Raw genomic sequence first — 17,663 nt, 5'->3', positions numbered from 1 at the left:
CAACCTAGATTGCCAAGACACAGCTCCCCCTGCAAAAGTAACCAAGTACCCTAAATTAGACTTACGAGTATCAACATCACCAGCCATGTCTGAATCAGTATAACCACAAAGAATAGGCTTCCCTGTACCAAAACACAAAATCAGACTAGAAGTGCCACAGAGATATCTCATAACCCACTTCACAGCATTCCAATGTTCTCTTCCGGGATTAGAAAGAAAACGGCTAACAACTCTAACAGCGTGAGCAATATCTTGTCTTGTACAGACCATAGCATACATCAAATTACCAACAGCTGAAGCATAAGGAACTTTCTTCATATCTTCATTCTCATCATCACTAGAAGGACACTGTTTCGTGCTTAATTTGAAGTGCATAGCTAAAGGTGTACTGACAACTTTAGCTTTGTCCATGCTTAATCTGCGAAGTACTTTCTGAATGTAATTCTCTTGTGATAATACCAATTTCTTGTCCTTTCTATCACGGACAATCTGCATGCCAAGAATCTGCCATGCTGGTCCTAAGTCTTTCATAGCAAAAGACTTACTCAACTCTTGCTTCAACTTCTGAATCCTGCAAGTATTATGACCAACAATAAGCATGTCATCAACATAAAGCAACACAATAATAAAGTCGCCATCAGAGAACTTTTGCACAAAAACACAATGGTCTGAAGAAGTCTTCTTAAAGCACTGCTGACTCATAAAAGAACCAAACTTCTTGTACCACTGCCTGGGGGCTTGTTTCAAACCATACAAGCTCTTTGCAAACATAATTCTCTTTACCCTTGACTTCAAAACCTTCTGGTTTCTCCATATCAATTTCTTCATCTAATTCACCATGGAGGAAAGCAGTTTTAACATCCATTTGCTCAACCTCTAAATCTAGACTTGCAGCCAAGCCTAGAACCACACGAATGGATGACATCTTCACAATTGGAGAGAATATCTCATCAAAATCAACTCCCCTTTTCTGATTAAATCCCTTGACAACTAATCTAGCTTTGTACCATGGAACTGGATTACCATCTTCTTGTTTCACCCGAAAAACCCACCTGTTTTTAAAAGCTTTTCTGTCTTTAGGTAACTTAACAAAATCAAAGGTATGATTATCATGCAAGGGTTTAATCTCATCTTCCATAGCACCAAACCACCTTTCTTTTTCTTCACTTTCCATGGCCTCATCAAGACTCTCAGGTTCTCCCCCGTCAGTCAAGAGTACATACTCATTGGGAGAATAACGAGATGAAGGAATTCTCTCTCTACTAGATCGTCTGAGAGAACTCTCTGGAGCATCTATAATTGGTTGTTGGAAAACCACATCATCTTGCACTGGAGCATCAACAACATCATGCAGGTCATTCTGAACATGATCACCATCTTCATTATCAACTTGATTTTCATCATTATGAAGATTTTCTTCCAGTGCAATAGTCAAAGGAACTGGATCAACATCAACTAAGCTCTCACTACTCTGAAAATCAGCCTTGTCAAAATCTTCAATTGTTTGGTCTTCAAAGAACACAACATAACGGCTTCTAACAAGTTTCTTCTCAATAGGGTCATAGAAACGATAGCCAAATTCATCTTGACCATAACCAATGAAGATACACTGCCTAGTTTTAACATCCAACTTTGACCTTTCATCCTTAGGAACATGTACAAATGCTTTACACCCAAAGACTCTAAGATGATCATAAGAAACATTCTTACCAGTCCAAACTCTGTCAGGGACATCACCATCTAAAGCAACAGCAGGAGATAAATTGATAACATAAGCAGCAGTATTAAGTGCTTCTGCCCAAAAGGAATCTGACAGCTTAGCATCTGAAAGCATATATCTAACCCTCTCAACTAGAGTTCTGTTCATCCTCTCTGCTAAACCATTTAACTGAGGAGTCTTTGGAGGAGTTTTCTGATGCCTAATACCCTATTCTCTGCAATACTTATCAAAAGGACCAATATACTCTCCACCATTATCTGAGCAGATGCATTTTATTGTCTTCGCTGTTTGTCTTTCAACCAAGGACTGAAAACTCTTAAACACATCAAGTACTTGATCCTTGGACTTCAAAGGAAATACCCAGAGTTTGCGAGAATGATCATCAATAAAAGTCACAAAGTAAAGTGTACCACCCAGAGTTTGAAGGCGGATGACTCTGAAAAGAAACTCTTTTCTGTTTACCGGCTAAGCAATGAACACATTTCTTCAACTTTGCTTGTTTCACTACAGAAAGTAAATGTTTCATAGCCAAACTATCAATACCCTTCTCGCTCATATGACTCAGCCTTCTATACCATAACTCTGATGAAGTATCATTATCCACCAAATTTACTAAGTCTCTGGACATGGAGCCCTGAAATACATACAAGTTAGACAACTTGTCACCACGGGCCACAACCATCAAACCTCTAGTAAGCTTCCACTGGCCAACACCAAGTGTATTAACATAACCCTCATCATCAAGATATCCCACAGAAATCAAATTCAAGCGAACATCTGGAGCATGCTTGACATTATTGAGAACTAGTTTGGAACCATTGTTACTTTCCAAACAAACTTTTCCAATGCTAATAACTTCAACTTCATGATTATTGCCCATTTTCAACGTTCCAAAATTACCTGGACCCATACCTTTACATACTATGATTTTGGTTGTCAATATTGAAATGAAGTCTTAAAAACATTCGCATTAGGGCTTAGAGTACAGGGTAAACAAATATAGTATAGATTTAGAACAATTAGGAAAATCCCTTCTAAAAATAATTGTCGACCGCCACCGATGGTGGGGATCTACGATCTGTGGGCCCACCTATGAACCGTCGTGTTCTACCGTCAATGGGTTCAGAAACTTATTTCTTGGAAACTCGAATGACGGAACCCATGCACAACCTGTTGTTTAAGCTGAGGTCCGAATATGACCTCCATGGGTCCAACTAAAACTTCTTAAAATATCTGTAAGCTTGAGAATCGCCTACGAAACTTGTCTACAACTCGTACATTGGATGACGCACCATCCTGGTGAACAATATAAACATACCGAAACTTGAAACTTTTAGGATTTTATGAACTCACACCCATTTCCCCATCAACAACCCATATGCCAGTCCATGAACGATCTTTTGTTCCATTGGTACTAGCAACAATTCTAGAAAAAGTTGCAATTTTCCATATTTTTGAATATGAGGTGTTATAGTTGGGTAAACAAACATAATAATTCTTTAAAAGGGATATTTGATGCGAAGGCAGCACAATTTAGTTCAAGAGGTTTTCTTTTGGCTTTTCCAACAAATAGGTTAGGCAAATGGTACCAACATAGATGCACACCCTCACCAGCTAGTTACAAAGTGTTATGGACATTTGGGTTCCCTCTTTGAATTCTTCTCAAGATCATGTCGAACATTCACCAAGATTCAATCAATTGGACTAACAAGGAAAATTGTAGGACTCCACATACATGCTTTCAAGTAACACCTCACCACACATCGCACATTGAAATACACTTATTTAGTACATCCACTGAGATCAAAACCATAGTATGATGTTCATGGCAAGGCTCATATCAAAACATTGTTAATCAACAAAAGAATCAAAGAGACCGCTCAAAAGTGCAACCTTATCGATTTGATTCTTGCAACAACAACACTCTACACAATGCTCATCATGAGTACTATTCATGATATTGATATTGAACACAATCGATCCTCAAATTGTTATCAATGGAAACTTCAAGCATTTCACTATTTTCAAAACTCTTAGGCGGTTGCAAAATCAAGACATTACGAAATAGAAACAAGAGACACACTTCAACCAAAAGAAACCTATAATATAAACAAAAGTAAAGTAATTCAAACTATTCATAACTCAAAATACCAAAATACAATAAAAATGGGGGAATATTGACTCAAAGGCCTTGACCCCACAAAAGAATAAACCAATGCCCTCAACGTAAAGAAAACAAAAAGTAAGGGAGGTTGAGATAAAAGGGTCCCCCTAACACACTATACATGTGGAGCACTATGGCTTGGATTTAGAATAAAGGGTGTAGACGACAGTTTTTCTGATTGGTATTTTATGTTGTATTGTTTTGTGTTACTACTTGTGTAGAACTATTTACTTTCATATCTTGGACTGACCGTAAAATTCTACCAATAAATTGGCTTGTGTTGGAATAGTGCATTTGTTCTTTCCTTTTTAAGTACATGACACCTTTTAGTTGCTTATCCAAGTCTTTAGATAAGAGAAACTTTAGTCCAAATCCAAGGGTGGGGTTCATATTTAGGGCTACCATGAGTTATTCTACATCTTGTTGTTCATCTTTTCTTACGCATACTTTTACACTTTTGTTTATTCTTAGTTTTAGGGTTGCATCCTCAGTTTGACAGTGTAGAGTTTTGGTATGATAATCTTTTGTTATTATAGGTGTTTAATTCCACATTTGATGTTTTTGTTTATTGATTTAGTTTATGGGGACTGAGTTCTTAGTTGTTTAAACTATTTAACACTTTGTATGATGAACTTCTCTTCTTTAAATGATTTATTGGTTAGTTTCACGTCTGTAGGTTTTTTTCCCAAGGGGTGATTTAGAGTGGGTGTCACTCATGACGATAGGGGTCGTATTATTTAAACTACAAGTTTTAAAATTATTTTTTTCTTTTTTAAAATATGTGTCAAGTAAAACTAAATCATATAAATTAGAACTGGAGAAGTATGAGATAAGATGAGATATAAGATATATAGTCTTTAGAATACCCGTGCTAGTTTGTACTGAGTCAATAAAGTCATTAAGTGTAATCCTCATGGTCGGTCATTGTGGGTTTGAGCCGAATTTCATAATTATTTGGAAACATGATTGAGAATTTATCACAACCCACATAAGTACTTTTTTGAGTTGTTTTTAATTTTTTCAAATTTGAATTATTTTTAAACAAATTGTGAACACTTCTTATTCAATGTAGTCAGGATATTCATCAGAATATAAATGGTAAAACATATCTATAGTAGATACTTTTCATTTACTAACATTCCATAAACAAAGTTTTCCTACTTTATATTCAGGATATTCATTAGATATTTGCTTTCCGGAAATGAAAATGGAAATGGAAATGGAATTCATACTATATATACATTATATATATATATATATATATATATATATATATATATATATATATATATATATATATATATAAAATTTGTTACAACAAGAAGCACTCTAAACATACACAGACCAACAGAAACAACCTTCCCTTTTTACTGATATGGAAAAGAATTTATTAATTGTGTTTCTTCTTGCCGCCTTATTGATTTTTTCATGCGGTTAGTCTGTTTTTCTCTTTGTCTTCCATCTTCCTCTCAAACATATGATATTTGAAAACATATGATATTTGAAGGAGCTGACTCTAAAGATATCTAAATCATATAGTAATTTCATTCTATCATGATTAGTTATAATATTTAGTTAATTATTTGGATTTATGTGTGATATCCTTAGATGCTAACATAATTTTAATTCTCATATGTTGTGGCGGGACAGACGTGTAAGACTATGTATGATTGTAATCCTATCAAGTGTGCTTCTGAGATTGTAATATGTTGTTATAGCCAATGTTGTTGTATTAATTCTGTAATTTACTCTTCTAATAGAAAGACAATGGATTCAATCAAAAAATTACCTTGTAGGAATTTCCGTAATTTATGAAGCTATTGGAGTTTGTTCATGTAATCTAATGCCTAATATTGGTTTATGAATATTATTACTATGTTTTATGGAGTATTATAATATCAAGTCATGTTTTCAATGAAAAAAATCAAAGTTATATGTTATAGATAAAATAGGACTTATTTAGATTTGGAAGAAAAAAAAATTATTTCGTATTCAACTTTATTGTAAAAATAAAAATAATGAGGAGGATTTTGAATTATAATTTGCAAGTCTAATTTTATTCATACCTAATTTCCACCTCTATTTTTTTATTTTATGATTAGCAGCTAAAATATAAATAAAACGTTTTACTCTGTCCATTCCAAAGTAAATGTGTCACGTGTATTTAGAAAAATAAGAATTTTTCTATATAGTTTTATAAGTTACCCCTATTTTTAGATCTTTTTTTAATACTAAATACTTTTTAAAAGAAACAATTGTTTAATACAAGTGTACAGTTCAAAAACATTATATTTTAATCTTGTTATAAAACTATAAAATAAAAGAAGAAACTAGAGAGAAAAGAAGAGAAGACTTATTATTTCTCTTGATGAATTAATTTATAATGAAGAGGAGCACTCTATTTATTGGAAAAATCTAACTTGGTCCCCAAGTAGGAGGACTCTTTAACCATATCCTAAAAAGGACTCCACATGATAGACATTTAGTATAATAAAAATACTTTATAACACTCCCCCTGAATGTCTAATTCATAGATGATGTGCCTCGCCAAAAACCTTACTAAAAAAACTTTAAGAAAGAAAAACTCTAGTAAAGAAAAAGAGTACACATATCTATTAATACGCATCTAGGCTGCCTCATTAAAACCTTACAAGTAAAACCCAGTGGGACAAAACCTCATAAGAGAAAAAGAGTACAGCGCGTATTAACTCCCCCTAATGAGAACATCAATCCAGAGACTTGAATCTTCACATTCCAAGCTTGTGCACCATCTTCTTGAAAGTTGCAGTTGGTAGAGACTTGGTGAATAGATCAACAACATTTTCACTTGAACGAATCTGTTGCACATTTATATCACCATTCTTTTGAAGTTCATGTATATAGAAAAGATTTGGTGAAATATGCTTTGTTCTATCTTATTTTACGAATCTTCCCTTAAGTTGTGCTATGCATGCTGCATTATCTTCATATAAAGTTGTGGGTACTTTATCACATTCAAAATCACATTTCTCTCGAATGAGATGTATCATATACCTTAACCACACACATTCTCTACTTGCTTCATGAATAGCTATTATTTCAGCATGATTGGATGAAGTGGCTACGATGAACTGCTTTGTAGATCTCCATGATATGGCAGTCCCCCCACATATAAACACATAGCATGTTTGGGATCAAGCTTTGTGTGGATAAGATAAATATCCTGCATCAGCATAACCAACAAGATTTGGGCTACAATTAACAGAATAAAATAAGCCCATATCAGTTGTCCCTTTAAGATATCGCAAAATGTGTTTGATCCCATTCTAATGTCTCCTAGTAGGAGAAGAACTATACCTTGCAAACAAGTTAATAGCAAAAGCTATATAAGGCCTCGTAGTATTAGCAAGATACATTACTGCACAAATTGCACTAAGATATGGTACTTCAGAATCAAGAATTTCTTCATCCTTTTCTTGAGGTCGGAATGGATCCTTTTTCACATCAAGTGAACGAACAACCATCAGAGTACTTAATGGATGCGCTTCATCCATACATAATATTTTTAACACTTTTTCTGTGTAGGCAGATTGATGAACAAAAATATTATTTGTCAAATGCTCAATTTGCAAACCAAGACATAATTTTGTCATTCTCAGATCTTTCATCAAATTCATTCTTTAAATAATCAATTGCCTTTTGAAGCTCTATTGGAGTTCCAATAAGATTTATGTCATCAACATAAATAGCAAGTACAACAAATTTTTATATTGTTTTCTTTATAAAGACACATGGACAAATTGCATCATTTGTATAACCTTACTTAGTTAAATACTCACTAAGACAGTTATACCACATGCACCCAGATTGCTTCGAACCATATAATGATCTTTGCAATTTAATTGAATACATTTCTCGAGATTTTGAATTACATAATTTAGGCATCGGAAATCATTCAGGAATTTTCATGTATATCTCATTATCAAGTGATCCATAAAGGAAGGCTGTAAGCACATCCATCAAATGCATTTCAAGTTGCTCATGGACTGTGAAACTAATGAGATAACGCAATGTTATTGCATCCATAACGGGTGAGTATTTCTCTTCATAGTCGACGCCAGGCCTTTGATAAAATCCTTGTGCCACAAGGCGTACTTTATACCTTTGTATTTCATTTTTCTCATTTTTTTCGCACAAAAATCCATTTGTAACCAACAGGTTTAATACCATTAGGTGTTTGAACTATAGGTCCAAAAACTTCAAGCTTGGCAAGTGAATTCAACTCTGATTGAATTACTTCTTGCCATTTTGGCCAATCATTTCGTTGTCGACATTCTATAACAGATTGAGGTTCATGATCCTCATTATCTTGCATGATATTTGTTACAACATTATATGCAAAGACATAATCAATCACTATTTCTGATCGATTCATATTAGTTTCAACATCTCTAAAATTTATGGATAGTTCATTATTTCCTTGAGTTTCAAGTTCCTTGATTCTTTCATGAATATCAGACTTGTTCAAATTTTGAACTTCCATATGAGATTCTTTCATAATTTCATATTGACATTTAATCTTTCTTTTTCTAGGATTTTGATCCTTAGACCCCAATGGTCTACCACGCTTTAGGTGTGTTTTTGACTCATTAGTTGTGACACTAGTGGATGATCCTTTAGGAACATCAATTCGAATTGGGACATTCTCTGCAGGAATATGTGATTTAGTAATCCCTTTCAAATCTGTAAATGCGCCTGTCATTTGATTTGTAATTTTCTGCAGATGAATAATCTATTGTACTTCTTGTTCGCAAGTAGAAGAATATGGATCAAGATGAGACAATGATAAATTTTTCCACAAAATTTCTCATTTTATTTCACTATTCTCTCCCCCTAATTTTGGGAAAATTGTCTCATCAAACTGACAATTTGCAAATCTAGAAGTTAACATGTCTCCAGTTAATGGTTCGAGATAGAGGATAATGGAGGGCGACTCAAACCCAACATATATTCCTAACCTTCTTTGAGAGACCATATTAGTGCGGTTTAGTGGTGTCACAGGCACATGTACAACACTTCCAAAAATTCTTAGATGGGATATATTAGGTTTTTGACCCATAACCAATTGCAATGGAGAAACCGTATGATAACTTGTCGGTCTGAGACGAAGAAGTGTTGCAACATGCAAAATTGCATGTCCCCACACAGAAGTGGGCAACTTAGTTTTGATAAGCAATTGTCTTGCTATTAATTGCAAACGTTTAATTAATGACTCAGCGAGACCATTATGAGTATGAACATGAGCAACAGAGTGTTCAACTCTTATCCCAATTGCGAAACAATAATAATTAAATGATTAGGATGAAAACTCTGCAACATTATCAAGACGAATGGACTTAATCTGATTATCAGGAAACGGTTCCCTTAACCTTATTATTTGTGCCAATAATTTTGCAAATGCCAAGTTACTAGATGACAATAGGCACACATGAGACCATTTAGAAGAAGCATCTATTAGAACCATAAAATATCTAAATGACCTACTAGGTGGGTGAATAGGGCAACAAATATCTCCATGTATACGTTCTAAGAACGCAGGGGATTCAATATTAACTTTCATTGGTGATAGTCTCACAATTAACTTGCCTTGATAACAAGCAGTACAAGAAAATTCACCATTTAAAAGAACTTTCAGGTCTTTTAGTGGATGTCCATTCGAATTTTCTATAATTCGTCTCATCATTATTGACCCAGGATGTCTTAGACGATCATGCCAAAGTACAAATGTATTGGAATTAGTAAACTTCTTATTTACTATAAAATGTGTCTCAATTGCACTAATTTTTGTCCAATACAATCTAGAAGATAAGACAGAGAACTTTTTTATAACACATATCTACCCAGAGACATTCTTGGTGATACCAAGATATTAAAGATTTATTTCATCCATTGATTGGATATGATAACCATTTTCACGGATATCTTTAAAACTCAACAAATTTCTCTTAGATTTTGGAGAAAACATAGCATTATTAGTGATGGGTTTAGTTCCCTTGGGCAAAATTACATGGCTCTTCCAAAACCCTCAATCATATTAATACTACCAAAAATTATAGTAACATTTATTTTACCCATACTTAAATGAGAAAAAAATTTCTTATTTATGAACATCGTATGTGTTGTACTAGAATTAATCAAACAAATATCTTCATATTTCGATAATATGCTCTTAAATTATCCATATCTCTATTAATTCTTCAAATCTAACCTTCACTTTTGAGAAATTAGAGTCTCGTGCTGATAACGTGTTATAAAACTATAAGATAAGAAGAAGAAACTACAGAGCAAAGAAGAGAAGACTTTTTATTTCTCTTGATGAATTAATATACAATGAAGAGGAGCACTCTATTTATATGAGAAATCTAACTTGGTCCCCAAGTAGGAGGACTCTTTAACCATATCCTAAAAAGGACTCCACATGATAGACATTCACAATAGTACAAATACTTTATAAAAAATCTTGAGTTCTTCCTGTGATACTTACTTTTTGACAATTCTTTTTACTAATGCAACACTTAATGTAGAATGCATTATATATTATTATAGTAATTTAAATTTAAAAAAATAACATATAAAAGAAATTATTGTGCTTTCATTGATCTTGTATGAATACTGAGATAAGATTAACATAGAATTCATAGGCTATAAAAGAAATTCACTTTGAGCACAAATAGAAGTGGATATACGGTAAGTACCAACAGTTCAAGTTACTATGACAAAGTGATTGCAAAATTGACTGACTATACTAACTAAAAATGAGATGTATATTCGCATGATCTTAAGATTGTTGAGTTTAACAAGTCTCCAAGATCGTTAAGGAGCTTTTAGAGGCTCAACTTCTTATGTAATAAGATTAATATTAAGTCAACGGGATAGCCAATACAAACCAACATAAAAGTGCCTTCCAAAATATCCAAGGCATGTTTCCTTTGTGTAATAGAAATACCATGGTTTGATTGTGCTACTTCAGTGCCTAGAAATTATTTCAGCTTGCCTAAATCCTTTGTGTGAAAAATGACATGATAGGTGTTCTTTGAGATGAGCAATACCTTCATTATCATTATATATGATAACAATATCTTCAGTATAAACAATAAAAAATGTATGTTTCCCAAATTGTTAATGCCTATAGAATATATAGTGATTAGCTTATATTCGGATCATTCCACATTGTTGGATAATAGATAGAAATGAACAAACCATGCTCTGTGAGATGACTTGAGACCATAGAGATATTGACGAAGTTTACAAACTAGTCTATGTTGTCCTCAGCAACAAATCCTGTTGGTTTCTCCATATATACCTCTTCAATAAGTTCTCAATGTAGAAATACATTTTTTATGTTCATTTGAAAAAAGGGGTCCATTAAGAATATGGACGAATGCCATCATAGGAACAATTAAAAAAATTTCATAATCAATGTCATATATCTGTGTCTGTTAGCAATCAAGCTCGCTTTGAAAAGATCAATAGCTTCATATAATGTATCATAACAAAGAATATCCAATGACAACCAATTGTTGTTTTTCCTTCTGGTAAGGAAATAAGCTCAACATTACTATTACCATGCAATGTAGTCATCTCAAAAATCATAGTCTGATTCCAACCTGGATAAACCAATTCTTCTGCCAAAGTCTTGGGAACTTTGATTGTTGATAAGCTAGTAATGAAGGAATAATACAATTGTGACAGACGATAATAACTCAAAAATAAGGACAAAACGGAATTTAATGGGCAATAGTTCTAGCACCTTTACGAATAGCAATGGTAAGATTGTCTAGTAAGTGCTTAAGCGAAGTAGAAGACTCTCCCAATCGTACATCCGACATTAAAGCATCCTACATAACTCAATATAACTAACTAATTTTAATAGAAAGCAATTTAAAAGCAAGTGAAAGAAAAGTTGTTTGAAAACATGTTTTGAACTCTGAATGTGTACAAGGATATAATTGAATCTCATATGTATGTAAAAACACAAATAAACTGATGTGCATATAGAAATACATTTAATTTTTAAGGGAGTTTCACCAACCGAAAACCATCACTTAACGAGCTATAGTGATGATACATTGATCTACCTCATGTTGACAGAACATCCTATACCCGGCCAAAGCTATAAGACCTAACCTGTCTTATGGATCCACTAGTATACTTTGAAAAGGGATCATCTATAAAGTATGAACCTTTTGTACTCATGGTGGATACATGGTTTATAGGGGCCGTGAGTTTTCTGAACTCCCCCCCCCCATATCATTCCTCATTACTAATCCCTAACTATACTGGCTCTTATGTTATTAAAACATACTGCTTCTGTGATTTGATATTAGTTCTCAAATACATAGCTCAAAAGATATCTTAGGATCTCAGTTTAGAAAGCTATTACTCTATTACTAAATACTAGCCCGAAGGCTCTTTGAAAATCTCAGTTTCCATTCTTTTAAAATGTGAAAACATATTTATATTGCTTTGGGAATACTTAGTCTTCATATATTGCTATGAAGAAAAAACTTCACTTCGCTCTGAACTGAACTCAAACTTTAGTCTTAAAACGAGATTAAAACATTTTTGAAAGATTTATAAATTTAAATGAACTTCTTATTTTTCTTATATTTACTCTTTACTCAGCCTGATCTTTTAGTCTAAAAACAAGTTTAAAACTATCTATAAAAGACTTCTTGAAAGGACTTTAAGAACATTCTAAACTTTGCTCTAAACTTTCCTTGATTTTGAAGTTATGGATTCAAGGTTGTAGTTCATGTTTCTGGGTGATTTCTATATGGTTAGAATTCATTTAGAGTGGTTAGAATCGTTAGGAAGTGCTAAAACACTTTACAAGGGCTTAATCAGATCGTTTTACGAAAACTGGTAAAACATTGATTTGGGCATGTTCTGGGCGTGTCGTGCCAGGCCTCAAGTTCTGAGGCCTCATTCTAGTACACTGCACGCGCGTAACCCCATGTTCTTTGGCACATATTGAGTGCGTCGTGCCTGGATCTGCCTAGGTGACGCATGACAAATTTCCATCTCGTTTTCCTGACCTTAAATCATTCTAATTCGATTTTCTCAAATTCACCTTAGATTTATATACTCACATCATATATACAATGATCTAACTTAATGAATTCAAGAACACAACTTATATCATCAAAGAACTCTTAAATCTCAAGTCATGTTCAAGAACGAAAGCAATTCAAGAACATTCAAAATCCAATCTTTTAGGATGAAAACATGTTGAATCAAACACGCTAGACACGTGGGTTAACAAGCCCAACGATGATACAGCCCCACATACCGTTTTAGGGATCACCCCCAACGAAATGCACGAGTTGATTTGATGATTTTGGCGAATCTTGCCCTTCTTCTTCTTCTTCTTCTTCTTCTTCTTCTCTTCTCCTTTCTCCTTAAACCTAGCATAATAATTCCCAACTTCTAAAACTGACGAAATTCATTCTTGACCCATATTAAATTCCTACAAATGGATTAAATTAATAGGGTAGTGAAAAATACTAAAATACCCTTTACAATCCTTGATTGGGCACTTCCCCAATCCAACAACCCAACTTCTAAAGCGCATAACTCATTTGTCCGAACTCAAAATCGTGCAAACTCGACAGCGTTGAAAAGATTATTACTAGGAATTTTCAACCGTAGGAGCTATGGTTGTTTGAAAATGACCAGAATTCACTTTCCTAACTTAGACAAATATTCCAGATTTCCCAACACTATCCAAAGACCAATTATTTTCAGATTTAAATTTTTTTTCTATTTCTTAGTTGTGTGATGTTACACGATATTGATTAATGGTCAAATTTATATATCCTAATTGAAGTTAGATTCATAGAATCTGGCAAATATTAATGGACTATTTGGAGAAGTACAAACCCAAGTTTTACTATAAGACAGTAAGATGGATACAACTTAGAGCATGGCAAGTTAAAATGAAACAAAAGTCGAGCTTCTTAAGGCAATCCTGGGCGAAGTTCTTATAGTTTCTGTCTATGAAATCATGAGTGAGACCTATTTTATGCCCATGGAGAAATATATCATTGCATTGATAGTGGGATCATGTGGATTGATTTTGAAACTGACTCATTAGTCTTAGAAAAAATTTATCAGGAATTTGGGTAATTCCCTGGAAAACTGCAATAGTAATAGAAGACATCAAGGAAATGGCTCAGATTTCTCAGTTTAGCTTAAATTACACCAATAGAGAAGGTAATTCTATGGCTGACTATCTAGCTAATCTAGTTTTTTAAAGAACTGATAGATTCAACTATTCTAATTTCATGGAGCTTTCTACTAAAGCTGAGAAAATTCTCAACTTAGACACGAAACAAATTGTCAATTTGAGGATAAGAACAAAAAGATTTAATCAATGTAAAATTAGGCAGGATGAAGGCATCAATATTCAATGAATAAAGAACTAAGTGTCAAAAATCATGAAGAATAGACAATTAACAGGAACAATAGTTTACTTATTGCTTTTACCAATTTATTGCTTCACCATACATAGGAATAATGCAATCCAGAAAGCAAGAGAAGGGTTCAGAGGCTCAAAAATAACCAGTTTAATCAAATGGATATGTGTTCTCAAGAAAAGAAAGTTCACCGATAAATCAAGGAGGAACATCATCATAAAAATTGGAGGAATAAAGCAGCATCTAGATCTGATGGTATCAACAATTTAAAAAAGAAAGCTTAATGAAAGAATATATTCAAGTGCTATAATGGAAGAATTCAAAGATGGTCGGAACCTACATAGAGAAATGAATTTGAACATGGAGATTGAAATCTGCACTGTGGTGGAACAAAATCATATGAATAACAATTTAAACAATAAGGATTTTAGTGGTGATGTAAGGAATTGAAAGGAAACTTTGGTTTCCTTTTCTGGCAAATAAAGGAATTGATGAAGATGGAGAAGTGACGTATCCAGCTTGTGTTGAAATTATTTGTTGATGGGCCGGTCACTTTGGGACGATCCTTTTCTTTGCTTTGGATTGTGTTACATTTTAGTTTTTTGGAAACTTTCATGTTATTTAATAAAATGTTCATTACAGCAACCATATTAAAGTTTTAAAAAAAGTCAGGATAAAACACCAACACAACAAATGCACAAAAGATCAAAGTTCCACGTCACATAATAGCATTTTAATTATCTAAAATGACAATCAAATTAACAATCAACTACAAAAATGAACAAAAAAATCTACTGTAGTCCCACACAATGTGGTCTTTGGAGGTTATTATTTATGCTGACATATCTTTACCTTAAAGGAAGAATAGTTGTTTCTAATAGACCCTCACTCAAAACAAAAATAGTCTAAAAAAGAAGTATTGGAAATAAAATAAAAATCTAGTATTAATCAACAAATTGTAGTAGAACAATACTACAACTATGATCAAACTACATGAAAATAACAAAAATTGAAGAACAAGAAACACGAGTAATAATGTAGCTTGAAGAATTGACGACAGACAATAAACTCGTAGCTAATAGTATGAAAACATTCCTAACCACTAGCCTTCTATCCTAATCTCTGTCCTTCACACCTTCATGTCTAAAGTCATGTCCTCGGTAATCTGCAATCGTGCCATGTCCTATCTAATAACTTCTCCCTAATACATCTTCAGGCTTCCTTAACATTTCTTGAATCCATGAACAACCAAACCTCTCATACCGCTACATTAAGAAATTTGTGCATATCCTCATCACATACCCAGACCATCTCAACATAACTTCTTGCATCATGTCCCAAAATTAAATAACTAAACCATAACTATTTACTGTAATAGTAAAAACAATAAAATAAACATGCGCATCTACACCAATTTATCTTACTGATACGAACACTTCTTAAATTTTTCAATAAGTTCTTTATTATTGTCTTCGGATGTTATTCAATAGAGTCAAAATGAGAAAAAAAAAACTTAATAAAATAAACTAATTTTTGATAGCTAACTGTTGGGTATGTAGCAAGAATTGATGGGAAATAGAGCGAAGAAGAGGAATTTGAAAAGTTTAGAACTTGAAAGGTTGGGAACTTGAAAAGTCCTCTAATGTTTTAATGAAAAAAGGAAATAGTCCATCATCAGTAATGGAAATGCAAATAGGAGAGTTTAAATAAATAAACACTCCTATTAATTGTTAAAAGAGTTGGAAAGAGGGACCCCCCTCGCGCCGTCGTCGTCGTCGCTCGCTCGCTTCGGCTTTGGAAAATGATCGACAGATAATTTTTTGGACAAATTTATTTTAATTATTTATTTAATTAATTTAATGGACAAAAATTATTTTCAATTAATTAGTTGATAACAAAAGTTGACCAAAATGTTTTCAACTTTTTATTCAACCCGACCGACTCGGATCCGCGCGCATGACCCGTTTTAAATTCCGTTATATTTAAAAATTCCCGCCATGGCTGTTCTGAAAGGTTGCAACTTTCAGGAACAGTCAATACCATTTGAAAGTTTGTAACCTTTCACTAATGGTCGTGTCAATTCTGAAAGGGTTGCAACCTTTCAGAATATATTCTTCTTGCCTATAAATACCATTCAGTCTTCAGAATATTTCCCTACGAATTTTCTGATCTTCCTTCTTCATAAAAACACATATTTCTTTGTGTACTTTCCTGCTGTGGATTGATTCGATGACAGTAGAGTTTTTGATATCTATACTCTACTAATTAAGATCATTTTACCATGGGAGGTTATATTCCAAATCAAACCTCGGATACTAGAGGGGAATAATTTCCTTAAGGGGACACTATGAATTAAGTGAACTTGATTTTCTTCCTAAATTATCAAATAAAGAGTATTTCAGATTTTGGTAAGTTTTACAGATTCAATTATTTTTTACAAATAAATTTCTGTTCATCTTATTTTCTGGTTCTAAAAATCTCAGTTACTTCGTGTTTCTGACTGATTTATTACAACCTGTAATTTCTGATTTTCATAACACAGATTGGCAACAATCTTATAGAAATTATTTAAATTTGTGTTTCTGGTGGAGACAAAAATCTTTGTGATTTTATACTCCTTTAAGTTTGCAATTATAACTTATTGCTTACTTATATTGTATCAATTTTGTTTATCAGAAATGGAAAACACTGGTGTTACAGTGGTTGTTGCTGCACCAACCTGAACTCTTGTATCACAAGTTGAGAAACCGGGTAAATTCACAGGTGTGAATTTCAAAGGATGGCAGGAACGAGTATTTTTCTGCCTTACCACTCTTGGTCTGAAGAAATTTACAAGTGAAGATACTCCAGTTCCTACTGATGATATGCCAGACAGGGAAAAATTTATGATTGTTGAAGCATGGAAATAGTCAGACATCCTATATAAAGGTTACATTTTGAGTGCTTTAGAGGATGACTGATATAATGTATATAGTGCAATAACAACTTCAAAAGAGTTGTGGAATGCACTTGAGAAGAAATATAAGACAGAATATGCATGCTTGAAAAAGTTTGTGGTCGCAAAGTTTTTAGACTATAAAATGGTAGATAGTAAAACTGTTAGATCACAAGTGCAGGAACTTCAACTTATTCTCCATGATTTGATTGATGAATATATGGTAGTAAATGAAGCTTTTCAAGTGGCTGCAATGATCAAGAAGTAGCCTCCTTCGTGGAATGATTTCAAGAATTATCTAAAGCACAAGCGTAAAAAAATGAAGCTTGAAGATCTTGTGATTCAGCTCAAGATTGAGGAAGATAAAAGAAATGCCGAAAAGAAGTC

General features: G+C 33.4%; 1 long non-coding RNA gene across 2 annotated transcripts; it reads right to left on the bottom strand.

The window, feature by feature from the left end:
* Positions 1–10,402: 10,402 nt before the first annotated feature.
* LOC104648708 (uncharacterized) lies at positions 10,403–14,966 on the bottom strand. 2 transcript variants are annotated; one of them, XR_003247864.2, is made up of 3 exons: positions 14,682–14,966; positions 13,216–13,392; positions 10,403–11,761 (listed from the first exon to the last, which is right to left on the bottom strand). It is a non-coding gene; the product is annotated as an uncharacterized lncRNA (long non-coding RNA). The 2 variants fall into 2 exon arrangements; XR_011211088.1 differs by having other exon boundaries at positions 13,216–13,330.
* Between the last annotated feature and the right edge of the window lie 2,697 nt (positions 14,967–17,663).

The sequence above is a fragment of the Solanum lycopersicum genome, chromosome 8 (assembly GCF_036512215.1).
Source record: "Solanum lycopersicum chromosome 8, SLM_r2.1".
Classification (NCBI taxonomy): Eukaryota; Viridiplantae; Streptophyta; class Magnoliopsida; order Solanales; family Solanaceae; genus Solanum; species Solanum lycopersicum.
Note: the sequence above shows the minus strand (reverse complement) of the source record. Positions and strands in the feature narration are given on the sequence as shown.